Raw genomic sequence first — 19,422 nt, 5'->3', positions numbered from 1 at the left:
AATTTACCACTCAGCTTGTATTTCAATATTAAAACAAACTCAGGTGATTTGGACTAATATCAAAGACCGCGGAGGAAAACCTAAGCAGACATGGGAGAGAAAATCTCGGAAAGTCTTCTCGGAAAGACACCCAGAATAAGAAACTTGAGTTATTTTCTTCGGTTTACAGGAAGGTGCCAATTGGGTTCCACCCATCTTGAATTGAGATAGAGTTCCTTGTACTCTGTGCTATAGAATTCGAAACATAGTCAACTGTTTGGCATTATTTATTCACTGAATCCAAGGAACATCTGATGTTGAGTTGCTATTAAACGAAGGCAGGTAAAAAGCTGCAGATGACAGCCAGAACAGCAATGAAGAAGCCATTACACAATTTTCGTCTTTTTTAGTTTGTCGTAAGCTATCCGGGATGTTGCAGAAGAGATAAAGATCTGATTCTCTCTGTCAGATTTTGAGGAACTTACCTTGGATATGTAAAATGTGTCGTAAATTCGATTGCCTTTCTACATCTAGTCTAGTATTTTTTCTTGTAAGGGAGAGCCCAATGAGGGGGTGGCACGTATATGCATAGAGGAAGAAAAATTGAGGAAGAAGAAGAAGAAGATGTAAATGTAAATGCTGAAGTGAGGCTGGGATATTTCCTTGAAGTTGGCAAGCAGCAGTGGTAAAAAGGTTTCTGAAGACACAAGCTAAAATTCGTAAGTAATTTGCATTTCTTGAAAGTAATGATTGCCCTTCTTTCTTTATTTATTAGGTAGTCTTATTATGAGTCCATGGACTTTTTATTACATGATATCTCCAGTTCTTGGATTAGAGATGTCATGCAATAATAAGTCCAAGGACTCATCGCGACATCACCACACAACCCACCGCCCTCACTACTTAATCTACCATCCACAGATGCATTACATCCACGATCACACACTTCGCTATCTACCACTCAGTAATAGTACATTTTTCTCTGTTAATTATGTGTATTCTCCAGCCAATGAAAAACCGGAGTTTCAGGAAGATTAACGCTATTATTACATGACACAGCTCACCTTCTCCACTGCTTAATCCTTCTATACACAACGCCGTCTACCACCCACCATCAAAAATAGTTTTTTTTCTCTTCTTTCTGTAAGCTGAGTAGATTTGCCTGTATGAGCTTTTTCAATTGCAAAAGCCCATAAAAATGAGTTTTGTGTTGTACATTGAATACTATTTTCAAAACTCTTTCTTTGCATTTTGTTTGTTTTGAAAAATAAAAATAAACAAAAAAAAAGTGTTCTCTTTGAAATGACACAAAGTGCTATTTGTAGTGACGAAGGATCGCGTGCAAGATGTGATGAAAACCTTTTTCTTGTTATTTAATATTCCATGCTATTGAAATATTTATATTTATCATCCTATTCTTACAAAATATTTCTAAATAATCTCTTTTTATTTATTTATTTTTAAAACGTAATGACTAAAGTCTATTTTAGGTTTCCTAGCAGCACATAATGGCTCGAGATTTGCGCAGAACCTTTCGCATATTTTAGATTTTCCATAAAAACAGAAATTAAGTTTGACATTTAAAAAAAAAAAAAAAACACTGCATTTAAACTGAAATCACAATATTTCTGCAGTGAAAAAACTCCAGTCTGTTATTTGCTTTTGCAAATTCTGTTCTTTCAATATCGAAATGTAATCTCATTTACTTAAACCTTATTGAGAGCACAGCCTTGTGAGTGAGGTATGAACGCGCCATGCATTCGACGTACGCCTGTTGTGCTTGTCAATTATTAGTTTATTTCGGTGTTCCTGTAGTAGCTTAAAGCAACCCATTGTTGCTGACCAATGAGAGACATGCTCCACTTGTCACGCACCTAGTGGTGACTAAAAAGAATAACTCTCAGATAGAGTGGAAGTGTCAAAAGGTATCATTGTATCCATTGGATGCGAAGACGCGTACCTCCAGAGAAACTTGTTGCTATGTTGAGGAACTGATTATTTTTACTCTAATCACGTCCAAGACTAATTTGTTAAACAGCTTTTAATCATTCACAGGTTTGTCATTAAGTAAGTGTGTTTTTAAACATATGTAGAAAACTTCGAGTGTAATTAACTTTTACTTTTTCCGAAAATAACTTGATAAATATTTTAAAACATTATTCTGGTGTTAATATATGTTTATTTCCATTTTCAAACGATTTTATATTTATTTAATCGAAAAGCTGTGCATATTAGAAATATCAGTATAAATTGTATATATATCTTTAGCATTTTGCTACTGTTGAGAAAAATTATATACTGCTTTTGTAGGCTTTTAACATATTTACATTTTTCCCCTCATTATATTACAGCAATTATAAATTTTCTATGAATTATTTTTTTGTACATTATTTTTAATGGAATTATTCAAATTTACTTCGGAAAATACATTTTAATTCTGAGGAAAGTACAGTTCTGAAAGGCACACCGTAAAATATTTTCAATAAATTTATTCTTAGAATTGTTTTTAATTATAATTATATTTTCATATATAATTTCATAATTAAAATTAGCGATAGTTTTAAAAGCATACTGTTTTCACATAAAAGCCACGACAAGTAGTTGAATTATGACATGATATTTAATCATTTTCAAATAATTTCAATATATTCCAGTTGGGTGAAAAATTCGCAGTTTATCTAAATTAGTACGGCTAATATTTATGTAAAATAATGTTATGTTGGGCCATTTTATTGGTATTCACAATATTGTATTATGGTGATTTCCCATAGAATTAGTAAGTTCTTAAAGTTCTTAAAAGAACTGGGCGATGGACTGAGTCCTTGACTCTTTATCCCGTCATCTGAATGAAGTAAATCTGTGTGGATGGGGTGTTGTTGAGCTAAAAAGCTCTAGTCATGGCTGGGTAACGGCAATAGCCAAGCCTCAGTTAAAACTTCATTGGCTACAGCATTGCCATTTGTTACCCTGGAAGTCCTAAAAAGGACTATTCCTTCTCATCTCTTCTCACATAGAATTAGTAAGAAAAATTACTGTGAATTTTCAATTCAAAATAATAAAACTTTTTTTGGGGGGTGGGGGGGAGTTATATCACATATTTAAAATTTCAAATAAACATTATTTCACTGAAGGAAATTAATTATATATTAATAAAGCATGGAAACTATATATATATATATAATTCTCGTAGCCTGTTTCAAACATTTTGTACCAATCAGTCCTCGATCTCAATATGTTTCTAATGACTACCATAACAGCCGATAGAGACTAGCAATTGATTTGTAAAACTGATGAACATGAAACGACACAAACCCGACGCCAAGAGACACCTAATGTTTATTCTCTTAAAGTATACTGAACATGTGTTTATATATCCCATTATATTACTGATGAAGTAAGTTCTTTGATAATACTGAATCAGATACGCATGATAATTTACGAAAAAGATAGTCAAAATACTCATTTTGACTATCTTATGTAATAGAAAATACATATTTTCTATTAGTTTAAAGATGGATAACTTGAAATGAGATTGAAGTTAGTTATAATCAGAATCAAATCTTACCAGGCTCGTATTACGGTTGCTAACATAACAAAAACAAAGAAAAGTATACAGAAACTAAGACTACCTACTACTACTTCTTCTTCTTCTTCCTCTTTGCCTTATCCCATCTATTTGGGGTGTACAGAAACTAAGACAAATACCAAAAAAAATAAAAAATACGGATAAATAAAAACAAATCAACTAACGCCTTTCATTCCTTTACAGAGAGTAGGCGAGGCCGTTTTAGCTCTATCTAACTTTTGGAGACTGAGTGGAGTTCAATCTCTACTGGTGTCCAATCAGCAGTAGCTGGCCCAAGGCTATTACTAATACAAGCGGCACGCAGTGAAGAGACGGCTAATAACTGCCGCCATCTCGTGGTCCCTAACCCAATACATTTTTAATGTCTGAAATAGTGTAGGTTCTACGATTGATTTTCTTGAGTTTACGGGAAGATAAAAACTCTCTTGGTCCCGTGCCAGAGATGGACTAACTCTGGAATCCGTCGAAAAAAAAGTTCTTTTAGTGGACGACTAAAATCGAAATCAGGACATTCTTTTTTCGGCGTTTTAGAGCTGAGCAGTGCAAACACCACTTCCACTGAACTACACAGACTTAAAAAGAAACATATTTTACGGATTTAAAATTTTTCTTCTTTCTCTTTCTTCCCATGTTATGAATAGTATTATCTTCTTTTCGCAAAGACTAGGAATCTTCACTTTCTATTGAAGAATCTCATTTTCCTAGTTTTACGCAAAGTTATACGTATCACGGAACTTGGCGAAATATTTCTTCTTAATCGCTAGCTAAGACGATCCAATTTATCGAAGAAGTTCAGATGAGAATATAAAAAGTGCATTTTTAGTTGAACATCCAGAAAAAAAATTGATAAGTTGTGCAACAATTATTCTAGTAACTGTCGATAGTTCTCTTTGTTAATATTCATAAATTATGGATTTAAAGGATTTCCATGCAACAAATTCAGTTGAGTCTCTTTCTATTCGAAACTATTACTATGCAAAAGCTTCATGATTTGCAAGCAAACCAAGCGATTTTAAAATTTCGTTTTTCTTTCTTTTTTTTTTTTTTTAAATCCACAGTTTTCACAAAATTCTTCACTAGAACATATTTATATGTAACTGAGAAAATAGAAGTACTAAATATTGTGTTTTCCAGGAATGAAATCTCTTTTCTGAACAGTTCTTTACAACACAGTGTCATCTTGCTCGAGTATTCCGTAAGCAAAGTGCAGCAAAACTCGATTTACGTTGTGCAACAAAGCTGAATTTAGAGAAATCAATAAATAGCGTCCATTATTCAGATTTATTAAATTGAATTCGTCCAGGAATTTATTATGTATAACCACACAAAAGGGAATGCACACCATAAATCACCAACAGTCTTTTATTCCTCTTTCTAAATACAAATAACCTTCATCCAGCGTATTTCATTCTTGTAGCATCTCCTTATGGTTGTAACTTTTTTTAACTAATTCACATATTACGTCATTAAACTCATTTCGCTCAATTAAATGTAATTCTTTAGCTTCCTGTGAAATGTTCCCTACCACTTTCAAAAAATAAAAAATAATAAAGTTAGGGTAAAAGAGTTCTATTTGCATCCTTTAGGAAACGAAAAAAGGTATTGCAAATTTATTCGATGTATTTTTCTTACAGCACATATGTGCTATTTTATCTTTATCTCCCAGACGACTAAAATACAAATACGTTTATTATTATTATTATTATTATTATTATTATTATTATTATTATTATTTTACACATGGACGGTTGTTATATGCTGTTCACACACATAAAAGTTTCTAACGAACGTAACATAGCCGCAACGGTGGACTATTCCCATGTCACAAAAAAAAACAAATACAACTGGAGCATAACTAGCCCGATCTCAAAGAATCTGCGAATGATGTTTAACTTGCACATGCTTGTTACATCACACTCCTATTTCCTCTCCCTCTCTCTCTCTCTCTCTCTCTCTCTCTCCCTTCCGTGCTACTAGTACTTACCTTCACTAGTTCTGCTAACGTTTAGCATCTTCCGTGAATGTGATAGGCCGTACCCTACTCGTGACTATAAGGGAAAACTACCGATAGTTTTGCCAATAATTAGGGAGAAATGATTATTTTCTCCAAGAAGTTATGAAAAATTTTCATTTCATTAATATACAAAGTCATTTTTTAACCCCCGTTTGATTTGTTTAATTTTTAATTTAATGTTTGATTAATTATTTCTTCTTTGTTCGCTGACCAATATCAAAAAGGTTTCGTGGACTAGGTACAGCTTACTGGCCATAATTAGACTACTCTTTAATACTGCAATATATTAAATATTAATAATATTTAGTATATTCTATTTAGTAATATAGCAGTAGTAATATTTAGCTCAACTGGTATTCCCCCAATAGAATGGAAAAAAGCAATTGTGATTCCTATCTTTAAGAAAGGTAATAGAGATGACCCTAAAAACTATAGAGGTATCAGTATACTAAATTCCTGTTACAAAATATATAGCAGAATCTTAAATAACAAACTATTGAAATATTCCGAAAACTTTATTCTAGAGGTACAGAATGGATTTAGAAAAGGACGATCATATATAGACCCAGCCTTTTGCCTAAAATTAATAATAGAGAAAAGAAGAGAATATAATTTAGAAACACATATTGCATTTATTGACTTTGAAAAAGCATTTGACAAAGTCAAAAGAAACATATTATTTAACATATTAAAAGAAAGACAAATACCAAATAATATCCTAAAAGCTATCACAAGTATATATGAAAATAATCAAATACAAATAAGATTAAATCATGAGCTATCATATACAAGAGAGATAAACCAAGGGGTCCGACGGGGAAGTCCCCTCTCAGCAACTCTTTTTAATATCTACTTAAACGAAATAATAATAAAATGGAGTAAAAATTTACATCAAAGAATTAAACTTTCACCTACAGTTAACTTAGACGACCAAATAATAATTACAAATTCTGAAGATAAATTACAGAAAGCTATTTTAAATCTAAATGAGATATCCAAAGATTATGGTATGATAATATCAACGGAAAAATCAAAAACTATGGCCTTTAAAGGACAAGATCCAGCCAGAACTAAACTAGATAACAAGATCTTAGAACAGGTGAATTCATTTAACTACCTAGGATGTATGATCACATATGAAAATGAAAAAGATATAAACGTAAAAATTGCAAAATATTTAAAAATAACAGGTGTAATTAACTCTATATTTAAACCAAACCTAGTTCAAAAACAAACCAGGCTAAAAGTATACAATACATTAGCCCTACCGGTCTTAATGTATGGAAGCGAAATCTGGACAATAAAACAAAAAGACAAACAAAGATTAACAACAGCAGAAATGAAGTTTATGAGAAAAACTGCAAAGTATACCCTATTTGATCACAAAAGAAATGAAGATATTATGAAAGAATTAAACCAAGAACCAGTAATAGAAAAAATTAAAAAATATAAACATAAATGGATGGAACACGTTCAAAGAATGAAAACAGAAAGATTACCAAAACAAGCCTTAAAGTACAAGCCATTAGGAAAAAGAAAACCAGGACGTCCTCTTAAACGATTCAACGATGACTTCTAAGGCCTAAATCCTTGATACGTATGATGATGATGATGATGAGTAATATTTAGCATAGCATAATATTTAGTAATATACTAAAATATACTAATTATATAAAACAAAATTAACTTATAATGAGCGGTGGGGCAGAGCGAAAGTTATGCAAAATAAAAGGCAAAATACTGAGATCAGGAGATTTACAGAACTACAATGAGGACCTCCGGAGAAAACTGAATAAAGATTAGACTGAAAAGTCATGTATGCTTCAACACCCTAAGCGACAATACACGAAAATTAAAGCGCTTTAAGGCATTTGTATGTGATCACAATGGAGAGAAAGAAACCTTAATTTTTATAGCCTTTGAAGATTTCATTTACTTTAGTCTTACTTTTTGAAAGCTCACCGTCGGAATATATACGAAATAACGAAAAAATACTTTTTCGACAAAACCGGTTGTCCTAGCATGGCACCGCATTAACTGCCATTCCCTCCACTGCTACGGCACTTTCTTTTATCATTGGTACTACTTAAAGGACCTTAGGGTAGTTCGTGTCAAGTATTTTTGGTACAATGAATTGTGGGTGGTTGACATTATGGGCTTGGTCGATACTGACTGAACTACGGAGGTTCTTCGTTACGACACTGGCAGAAAATATATTTAAAATTGTGTACAATTATTTTCATATTGCGATTTTCTTTTCTTTCTTTCTTTTCTGTTGTGTGTGGATGCTAGTGAGAAAGTGAAATAGGAATATGAATGCTCACCAGTTCAAACGAATTGCATTGTGATGGGAATTTCAATTATGAAACTCCCTTGACTATTTCAGGAAGCTGAGTGAATCTTTCTTAGCTTTCTAGAGATTAGTATTATTATTTAGAGCTCTACGGAGTCACAAGAGTCATCGTGAGAGGTCAAATTTTCCACAAACCACAATGTATGGCATATCTTCTTTTAAATTCATTTAGCGATGGCCCACTAACCATTCATTCCGATAATGCATCCCCCGCTCATTCGCCACCCAATGTGCAAATAAAATTCGTACATTGGGTGGCGAATGAGTGGAATGCATTATCCCTCCATAAAATATAATAATAATAATAATAATAATAATAATAATAATAATAATAATAATAATAATAATAATAATAATAATTATAATTATAATAAACCGTCTCGATACCTTACTCACATAACCTTTACACAGTGTCAGGTACGACATTCTCGTTCTCTCACCATCTGTTACTCTATGTAATACTTTGCATATGTCTGGTATGTTCCTCTCACTACTTTATATGTCTCAATCATATCACTCCTTCACTTCGTACATGTAAAACTCCGCAAAAGCAAATTCCAGCTGTCTATCCTTCTACTCAATATTCCACAGTTCAGAGAGTCGTAGTCACTCACTTCTGGACTGTCTCTAATGTTTCCTTATCGCCCAAATACCCAGGTCTGCGCAGAGATCCAGATGAGATTGATCACTGTTTTATATGGCACTATCACCTACTTGTCAGAGTCCTTCGCATTCTGACAGCTTTGAGTAAACTTTATAACTGTTGCGATCCACCAACATTCCCAAATCTCTGGTCACCCCCATCTACCGAAGAGAAACTTTACCAATACACCTCATCCCATTTTCCTATCCCCGTTTATCCATTCTTAGCACCAATATATATTCACATCCTCTTGTAACATCATTACATAAGAGCTTTGTGATATCACTCTCCATAATTTAGCATCATCAGGAAAGAACCGAATTTCTACTTTTAAACCTTGAACTACATCATCGATATACAAATTAAACAACAGCGGACTCAAAACAGAATTCTGGGGGTGCACCGCTTTTCATTTTTCTTTGTTGTGGCATCGCTCTTTCATACAAAACCAGCTTTTAACTAACCATCCTTGTATCCAGGCTACCAATTGCCATCCATTCAGATCGTATTTAATTTCAATATCAGCTTGTCGTGCGGTATTCTATCAAACGCTTTTCTAGATTATCCAACGATAATCAACAGCAGACTCAAAACAGAATCCTGGGGTGAACACATGAGAAAGAAAAAACCTAAAAAAGGGCTAAGTTTAGAGCTTTTAAAACCGTCGTATAAACGGGTAGTGTCATCATTGAAAAGCGTCGTATGAGTGAATGGACGTTAAGCGAAGCGTCATGTGGGGTATTACTATATCAGTAGTGTTTAGTCTATAATTTGCACTGTTATGTTCTTCCGGCCTCTAATACGTCTTAGATTTAGATTTTATAATTATAGGTTTTGCTTTTTCTATTCACTAAGATGAGATATCATAGCATACGTTGAATATCAACTTCCTTAAATGAACGTGAAAGATGTACATATTTTCATGGCTCATGATACCACTAACGATTTCTACACGTGAATTCATTGCTTGTTGATTAACGAATTGAGTCTCGTAGCTCAGTAGGTATAGACGAAGCCCTTTGGCCGGAAAGATCTGGGTTCGATTCCCATCTATGACGTGAGGAACCTTTATCTGGTCTCTCTCGACTAAAGGTGAGTTAGCCGGTCTAATACAGAGGTAGAGGTTTTTTCTTCATCAGGAAAGTCAGGTTTTTTTTTTCGTTCCTCAGAACAGGCAAACCGGCCCTATGAACACACACGGATCTACAGCCATAAAATGCATACTTAATCCCTCATTAGGAGGGCTCAACCCGTCCTAAGGGACGGGGGAAGGAAAGGGGCGGAAACCCCCATATGAAATAAATAACGGATCGAGTTCACCACAGAGCTCCGAACTTGTGCTTTCTGTTTCAGCATTTTTTGTTTTCAGTTTCTTCTGTCAGGTCAACAATGATCGACAAAAAAAAATCAAAAAACAATCCATTTCGTCTGAAATGTATTTTGCCAAAATTCTTAATTTCTTTATTACGTTCATTAAATTTGCTATACCCATGCTGTTCATTTCACTCATCTAGCGAATAAGTAAAACTTGTTTCATTTTTTGCATTTATTCGTACACTTTATAGCAGATATAATGTCAATACATTACATCAATATATATATAGTGTGTATATATATATGTGTGTGTGTGTGTGTAGTCCAACTTGATCTCTAGCAGTTTTTCTGAGAAATTTCATTTCTACTGTTTTGAATCCGTTTTTCATTCTTCTTTTTTATGATTAATGCTTCACTTCCGAAGTTGATTTAGACAGGTTAGACAGGACATTATATAGTCTGATTCTAGTGTGTGTGTGTGTGTGTGTGTGTGTGTGTGTGTGTGTGTGTGTGTGTTTTACCAGGGATGGCATAAATATATTGTTTATTATGCCGTTTAGTTCAAAATTTGATATTTTAATGTGTATATCTTTTTTCATCTTCATATGGTATGCCACATCCTAAGTATTTGAAAGTATTTAGTGTTTTAATATTTTACTACCTATCACTACTTCTCATTGGGTTTTCTCCTTTCATAGCCATTATTTTTGTCTTTACTTTTGATATTTTCATATTACTATTGTTCTGAAATTTCATTTAATGATTTTGCTGTTCTTTGTGGATCATCTTCTAGTGTAGCTAATACAATATGATTATCTGCAAATAATAATCTATCTTTATTTGTGGGTTTATTTGTATACCAAATGGGTTATGCTGTTTCCAGATTGTTATAATTTCATTTAGGGTACGTTCTTGTCGTACTCCTCTGATATGCCTTTGTTGTTCTTTGGCACTATAGTCCCATGTAGGGCCTCGGCCTTCCATTTCATAACTCGCAACGAGATGGGGTCGTTACCCCCCCCGCTCAACCAAGCTCAAAATTACATCATGTGTAATTGTCTGTGAAGCGTTGTGTTCACGGGGTCGGTTTGCCTACTTTGCGGGAGGAAAAACCCCAGATAAACTGGGGAGAGAAACCCTGCAGTCCACGCCCAAGTTCCTTTGCTCCTCACGTCAGCGACGAGAATCGAACACGCAGGATACTCCTTTCTCAGGAATATGGTTGCGGAGCGCGTAACCACTCGGCTAACCGCGTAGATTTTTTTTTTTTTTTTTTTTTTAGAGTGAAAATCGACTCCAGGCAAGATCGGCCTTATCGCAATCCACTCTGTTCTTCTAGTAATTTTGTTCTTTATAATGCTGTTTAGTTTCTTTTTTAATATTCTTTCACATATTTTGTATCTTGCATTTAACAGGCTAATTCTCCTATAATTATTTCATTCAACTTTATTTCCTTTTTTTTTTTTTTTTTTTTTTTTTGTAAATTGGGATAACCAGTGTTTTTTTTTCTTTTTTTCTAAGAGTTTGGAGTTTTTTTCAGAAATCCAGATCATTCATTTAATAAGTGAATTGGTTAATATGCAATATTCCAGTTTGGTCCAATTTTTCCATTTAATGTCGCATTAGTGAGATTAATTTTTCAAAACAAAATAAATAAACAATAATAATAAGTCTTAAAGATTTAAACTTTACTATCATGTGTATCATAATCATTCCAACGTGCTTAAGTTTTCTCTTGGATAAGTTTTATAGAATTAAAACTAAATCGTGTCTAATCTATGACCTAAGGCCATTTGAAACGCTATCTTATGAAATCAATCAAATTTATCTTTTATGTCACCATGTTAAGTTGGCAGAAGAAGTTATGCATCATACAGAAGTTATGTTGTATAATTGGCTGTAGAAGGCGAAAAGGGCTTTAGATAAGAGGGACTTCAGAAAACTCATCATTACCTCATTAATCACATGCAGCTAATCCATTATATTAGAAGTAAAGTTGTTATAAATAATGAAGAGTATCTAGTCAAGTTGGATACAAGAACTTCGTTTTTTCAGTTTGACATTGTACGAAATAACCTGAGCCTGCGTATGTACACAGGCAGAAAATATTTCGAACATAAAGGATGTCTTTTTTTTTTATTATAACTTGATACTCGCCCAAAGTATAAAGGTTTTTTTTTTATCAAGTGGAGATGAGAGAAATGAGAGATGGAACAGTATTAATATAATTTCAAAAGATTACATGCCTTCAGAGAATATAACTGAGTGTTTATTATCATGAGGTGGTCTAAGGGTTAGATAACTTGTTCTAAACAACAAAGACGGCCATTTTTCAAGCCACCCTTGGTCTTTATTACGTAGGGTGGTAGTATTGGTCACTGGATGATTATCTTTCCATTTGAAGACATGACACAATTCGAATCTTCCATCCCTCCTCTATAATCCGAGTTAGAGAGAAGAATCTCGATCATCCAGGATGACATTGTGGACCAGTATTCTGAGAAAGGATTAAACAAGAAAAATAGCTCACTATGGCTCAATCCGTATTTAGTATATTTATTAAAAATCAGTTTATCTATTCCTTTGGTGACAGAGATCTAAGTTGTCTGTTCTTGAAGCAGTAAACTGTAAATCCTTGATAAGGGGGGGGGGTTTCCTTGAAATAACGTAATTGCTATGAAAGTATGCATTTTTAGGTTCTCAACGATATTAAATGTTTTCAGATTTGAGAATGAACACCTGTAAGTTCAATCTGTCGGTTGCGCAGTTTGTTTTTAATGCTTCCGTGAAGACGTTTCGGTCCTTTTAAATTGTTAACTCCTGCAGATATGCTTGCATTTTATGTTGGTCCGTCCATTAACGTCCATCCATTACTTTACAATTAATATATTACACAGCTCCGAATATGCTAATTCTGCAAGCAGTGTGCGAAAATAGCTTGCCGCTCATCTGTCGCTATTAACCAGTATAAAAGATAAGCACATAGAACTCGAGTACTAAGGTTTATTTAGTGAAATGGTAGCCGGCTACAGTGTGTGTGTGTGTGTGTGTGTGTGTGTGTGTGTGTGTGTGTGTGTGTGTGTGTGTAGTGTAGTGTAGTGTATATACATATATATATAGTGTGTGTGTGTGTGTGTGTGTGTGTGTGTGTGTGTGTGTGTGTGTGTGTGTGTGTGTGTGTGTGTGTGTGTGTGTGTGTGTGTGTGTGTGTGTGTGTGTGTGTGTGTAGTGTAGTGTAGTGTATATACATATATATATAGTGTGTGTGTATATATATATATATATATTTGGCACGGGCAGGCGGGTTTTTTCTCCCCGAAACTCGGGTTTTTCGTCCCGTAAACTGAAGAAAATCGACCGTAGAACCCACACTATTTCAGACATTGAATAAATTGTGAAGGGCGGTACTTGTTTAGTCCCACTCTCTTCACTGCGTGCGGCTTAATTAGTGATAGCCTTGGGCAAGCTATCTATGATTGGGTACCAGTGGAGATTGAACTGCCCACTCAGTCTCCAAATGTTAGATAGGGCTAAAAGGCTTCGCCTACTCCCTATACGGGAATAAAAAGGTGTTAGCGGATATATATATATATATATATATATATATATTAACCAACAATGGTCTATGATAATCTTCTCAAACCGTATGTTAATGTGCTTACTTCGTGTCATCACAGTATCATTGAATGAATTAATTATCAACAATTTTCCCTTACGTTTTACGGCCTCTCGTGTGTGAGCATGAATATATGACTCGATGTTTCAGGTACTCAATTTTGAAAGCATCAAAATTCAACTGAGATGCATTCCTGAAAAAAAATGTGGTCGACTTTTTATTATTACATGACGCATCCAAGGAGTTCAACAACTCATTGCAAGAGGGCACTCCACCTCACACGAGCCACAGTCTACACTACTTTATTTTTTATCTGCACACAATGGCACTATCTTTATCTTCTCACTGAGAGGTTTAAAAAATAAAAATAATAAAAATAAAAAAAACTGTAAATTTTCTGTTTTCTGGCCAGTTTGTACGCGGGATGAAAACTCAAGTTTCTAGGAGAAAATCCTGCCACTCCAGTCGAAGGATGCAATGTCCAGTCATTCTTCCAATTACACTATTTTCGAGTAGAAATCTTCGTTTACTAGTACCACTAATGCTACCTTCCAAATTACTATTTTATTCCGAAGCGAATAAAATCTAGGATGTTTTTCCCTACTCTTACATGTTATAATAATGACGTGCTCTTTAACAACAAAACAAAAAAATCACTAAACTTTCCAGTATTGTATCAAATGGTACGTGTGTTAAGCATAGCTCATAAATATTTTATTATACAATAGTTTTATTTTCTAAATATGGGTATAATAAAAGTTCTTATTTTCTAAAAAAAAATCTAAACTTTTTAGAAAAAAATATAAATTTTTTCAATGAGAATTCCTCCATGAAAAGTTGTAAACCAACACCAGATTAGTAGTAATACTGTGAGTGATCTAAGGATTGGGTAATTAGGAAATCCTTTTCTAGGGACAAAATTTAGAACTTTTTCAAAGCGAGAATATATTATCAATTTCCATGGCTGACGAGGTTCATCACTTACATCATATTGCAAAACCACACAGAAATTGATAATATTATTGCTGTCAGTAACTCATCTCCATAGAGTCCAAAGACTCATAGAGGAGGCCCACACTAACCATTATGCATAAACTCTCTCTCTCTCTCTCTCTCTCTTTAAATTCATTCACTGAAAGTGCACTTACAATCATTACTAGCAATTCATTCCACTTGTTGCTCACCCTCAAGCAAAAACTTTAAACCTCATATCCTTGTTAAACTTACTTTTACTCAACTTCCAATAGTGACCTCTTATTCTTTCTCCTTTATTGAAAAATTTCCTGCATCTATTCGTAAAACATCCTTTAATAACCTATATGTTTCTATCATATTCCCTCTTATCCCCTCCATTACTTTGCAACCCAAAAATCTTCAAGCTATCCTCATACGAAGCATAACACAGGCCTGATACCATCTTGGTCACCAACCTCTGAATCCTATCTACCACATCCACATGCTCAAGAAAATCCCGACGACCAAATCCCAGCGTAGTCTAGTTGCAGACATATGGAAGCTATATAAAGAATGAAATCAATTCCTTGTCCCTACTTTCCAGTGTGTTTTTCACCATCCAAAGTGATCTACTGTGCTGTGTTAGGGGGATTTCTATATCACTTTTAATTTTTTTTTTATTTCTCTCCTAACTTAGCATCATCATTATCATCCACCGACATGGCTGGCCAAATGGTTAACATACTCGCTCTCCAACAAGAGGCTGAGCGTTCGAATCCCGCAGTGGGCATGAATGTTTGTAAATTACTTTAAGGAGGAAATGAATTTAATTGACCGATGTGAGACCACGGCTCTCCTTATCGGAGGCCTGAAGTGACTTCAGAAAGTTCCATGTTTGGTCTCTCTAGCAGTTTTTAAAAATAAATAAAAAATTCAATACTATAGCCAAAACATCACATGATAACACACCATATAAAAATCTGGATAATGAACTCGCCGGATCATCTTCAATATCATTAATGTACCAATTAAACTGTAGTGGACCAAGGACAAAGATGCACCCCAGTGGCCACCTGCATTCTGTTTGATCCTGCTCTGCCATATATTACTGATGTCTATCAGCCACCATCTTATCCATTTCACCGACATTATATCCATCTCCACTTGATCCCGTTTTCTTGATATTAACCTATTAAAAACGGGATACTATCTTATTAAGAAAATGGATATTATTTGGCAAGATACAATGCAGTACTCTGCTAAATGCTTTTGCAAAGGCCAATAGTACCAGAGTTTACACACAAGTTTCTCAAGCAACCAACAATCACGGAGATCTCTCCAGATTGAATATTTTTCTATTCCAGATTCATCTATCCAACACACAATGCTGCTTAATGTCAGTGAATGCCAATTCTGTTTAGGACTTGTCTGATGTAATTCATCTCACCCAGGACCTACCTCTTTTCCTAACACCTCCTGGATTACTCAATAATATTTTTGACCAGCTGAATGTCTTTGTGTTATAACTTGTATTCTGACGACATGGACAAATCATCTTAGCCTTTTCTTAAATAAGATAGTGTTTGGAGGTGGCTGATGACTCCTCTAATGCATGTCATCATTATTCACAAAGTCCAACCCTCTTACTCCCAAAATACTCTTTAAATATTGTTGATCAAAAGCATGCAGTCTCCAATTATTACTCTTACATAAGATCTATGTCTCAACTCCATAATGTAAAAGAAAACGAGACTTTCGTACATTTTAAGGTTTGTTTTTATTGACATTTTGCTGTCTTCCAAACTTTCCATAATTTTCTGAACACTGCAGATTCCTTACATCACCAATATCAACTACATAGATAATTGAACTATCTTACCCTCCTTCCATTATCTTTGTAACCTTACTAAAACTGAGTCATTAACAATTCTCTTACTCATACACGTAATGCATGCTAATATCTATTTAATCTCCGGGCAGAATTCACATTGAAAGTTTGTAATATCCTAAGCAGCTCTAGTTCATTTACCTCAACTCTCACATCGGTCACTTCATTATATTCACCTATAAGATAAACTCACACAAAATAAATATTCAGTATTTCAACTATTTCTTTTGATTCATAGCCTTAATTGCTTTGGTCCTAACTCCAAAAAGCTTTCTGGTTGTGTTACCGTCATATCATCTACATTTATTATATTAAAATCAATAACTTTCACATTTTATGTAACTTTTAGAATATCTAAATATTCTATTTAGGAGTTGTGATTAAATATTCTTATGTATCTGGGGCAAAAATTCAGTTTTTAGGCTAAGCAGTATTTTTCAGTGAAAACACTTCCTTGTTTTGAAGTCTAATTGTAAGTTAAATATAATATGATAATATTATGTAACAAAATGCAGAGCCTCGGTAGCTCAGTCGGTATAGACGAAGCCTTTTGGTCGGAAAGACCTGGATTCGATTCCAATCAGTGAATCGAACTGGTCTCTATCGACGAAAGGTGAGTTAGCAGGTCTCATACGGAGGTAGGGAGTTTTTTCACCCGGAAACTCGGGTGTTTCGTCCCACAGTACAGGCAAGCCGGCGCCCATGAACATGCGCATCTACAGACATAGGACACACCGGGAGGCACAGGGCTAAACACCTTATCCTCGAGACGTGTATGGTTTGGAAGGGCTAAGGACAGCTCCGTAACAGGCCACTAGGCGTAATACGTAAAAAAGAAGAAGGAGAAAATGCAATCAATTAATATATGCAATAAAATTATCGTTTCAGTGTTCCATATAGGAGATTCAGTGCTCGTATATTTATTAAATCACCGGTAGCCAATCAGAGATAGCTGGCCTAATTATCATTAATTATAAGCGGCAAGCGATGAAGAAATGGCAAACAAGTGGTGCCTAACCTTAACATGACCTGTTACTGTCTGAAATAGTGTAGATTCTACGGTCTATTTTCTTGAGTTTACATGAAATAAAACCGCCTGTCCGTGCCAGAGATCAACTAACTCGGGAACCGCTCGAAGAAAGTCTAAGAAAAGATTCCTCCAGTCGGCGACTAGACCTGAACTTAAGTCTATCTAAGGCAGCCAAGCACAGAGGATGCAAGAGCCACTTGCCCATGAGTATATTTTATCATCGTTGTCGTCGTTGTCATCATCAAATTCCTGAAATGTACCCTCAAGTAATTCATGTAGTGATAGTAATACATGAATTACTTGCATCATTACTAACTTCCTATTTTCCTTAAAATCAATCTGTTATCTGTCAATATTCCAATCTTATATTTCTGTCTTCTAAGGCAATTGTACTGTAACAATCCACCTATGTCTTGGTCTTCCTCTGGATATTTTCCCTGCAAACCTAGCAGAGAACACTTGTTGTGCTAATCTTTCCTCTCCCCTGTTTAAGTGACCATACTACCTGAGAATAGCTCTGCTAACGCATTCCTGGATGCTAACAATGTCAAATTCTTTCCTAATATCCTCGTTTTTCATATGATACTGCCATTGATGCAATCTGTTCACGGCTCTAATCTTTCTCAGGCCTCTCATATCTGCGGTCGCTAGTCTTTGGCCAATTGTTTTATTTCTAACCCAGCTCTCAGATCCATAAGTTAAAATTGGTTTGAATGCGGTCTTGTATACAGCTAATTTATTGTTCCGACTAATTTCTCTCTTATTCCATATAATTAATTCAGTTGACGTCCTATCATATCGGCTTTGTTAATTCTGCTGTTATTTCCATATTTAATTTACCATCTACACTAAAAATTGTGTCTAAATAGCTGAAATGTTTCAATTGTTCTATAGGTTCTCCATTTTCACTATGCAATTGATATTTTCTACGTTTCTGCCTATTGTCATTGCCTTGTTATTGCTGATTTTAATACCAAATTTATTACAACAGCTATTCAATTTAGTCAGAGAATCTTGCAGACTTGTAGCGGATTTATTTAGAAGTACAACATCATCCGCATAAAGCAAAGAGTTGACATTCACATCTCCAATTTTGATATCATGTTTAATACCACTTTCCTTCAAATGTGATCCATATAGATAACAAATAACAGAGTGGATAATGTACATCCTTGTCTGACACCAGATTTAATATCCAACCATCTTCCTGTACTTCCTTCAATTCTAACTGCTGACTTACAGCTCAAATAAAGACAAAGTATTGCTTGATATAATGCCCCATTGACACCATATACCTGTAGCGTTTTGAATAGCTTTTTTCTTGGCACTTTGTCATATGCCTTTTCCAGATCGACAAAACTTAAATACAGATCTTTATTATATCCCCATGATTTCTCAACTATTTGTCATAAATTGCAAATCTGATTCTGATAGCCTCTATTTGGCCTTAATCCAGCTTGTTCTTCACCAAGCTTTTCTTCCACAATCCTTCTCAACCGTTTCTCAAGTATACTTGCATATATCTTACCAGGAACACTCAGTAATGAAATACCTCTGTATTTTTCACATTCAGTTTTATTTCTCTTTTTATATATGAATACTATGAGAGCTCTACTCCAATCATCTGGAATTCGTCCCTCTGTCCAGGCCTTCTGAACTATACAGTGCAGCCACTGTGAGACTTTTATGCCTCCATACTTCAGCATTTCTGGTCGGATATCATCTACTCCAGCTTCCTGATGGCTTGTGTTCTACTTAAAGTATGAATTTGTATTCCTGATTGCATACCTATTGAGTGTTTTTTACCTCTGTACTGTCGCTGATTGTTTAATTGAGCAATTTTTCGAAGTAATTGCTCCATACATATTTCTGAATATCTTTTTCAAGGATATCTGTTTCTCAGTTTTCATGTCACGATTATCATCTCTAATTCCTTTTACCGCTTACTCTTTCCTCCTTTCTGCGCTTTTTCAATCTCCAGAATATTTTGCCGTCCTCCTGATATTTATTTTCCATGTTCTTGACAAAGTCTTTCCATTACTTTT

The sequence above is a fragment of the Typopeltis vanoorti genome, unplaced genomic scaffold (genome assembly GCF_054136105.1).
Source record: "Typopeltis vanoorti isolate ZY-2024b unplaced genomic scaffold, IOZ_Tvanoo_1.0 HiC_scaffold_24, whole genome shotgun sequence".
Classification (NCBI taxonomy): domain Eukaryota; kingdom Metazoa; phylum Arthropoda; class Arachnida; order Uropygi; family Thelyphonidae; genus Typopeltis; species Typopeltis vanoorti.
The sequence above is the reverse complement of the archived record's forward strand: the minus strand, read 5'-3'. Positions refer to the sequence as shown.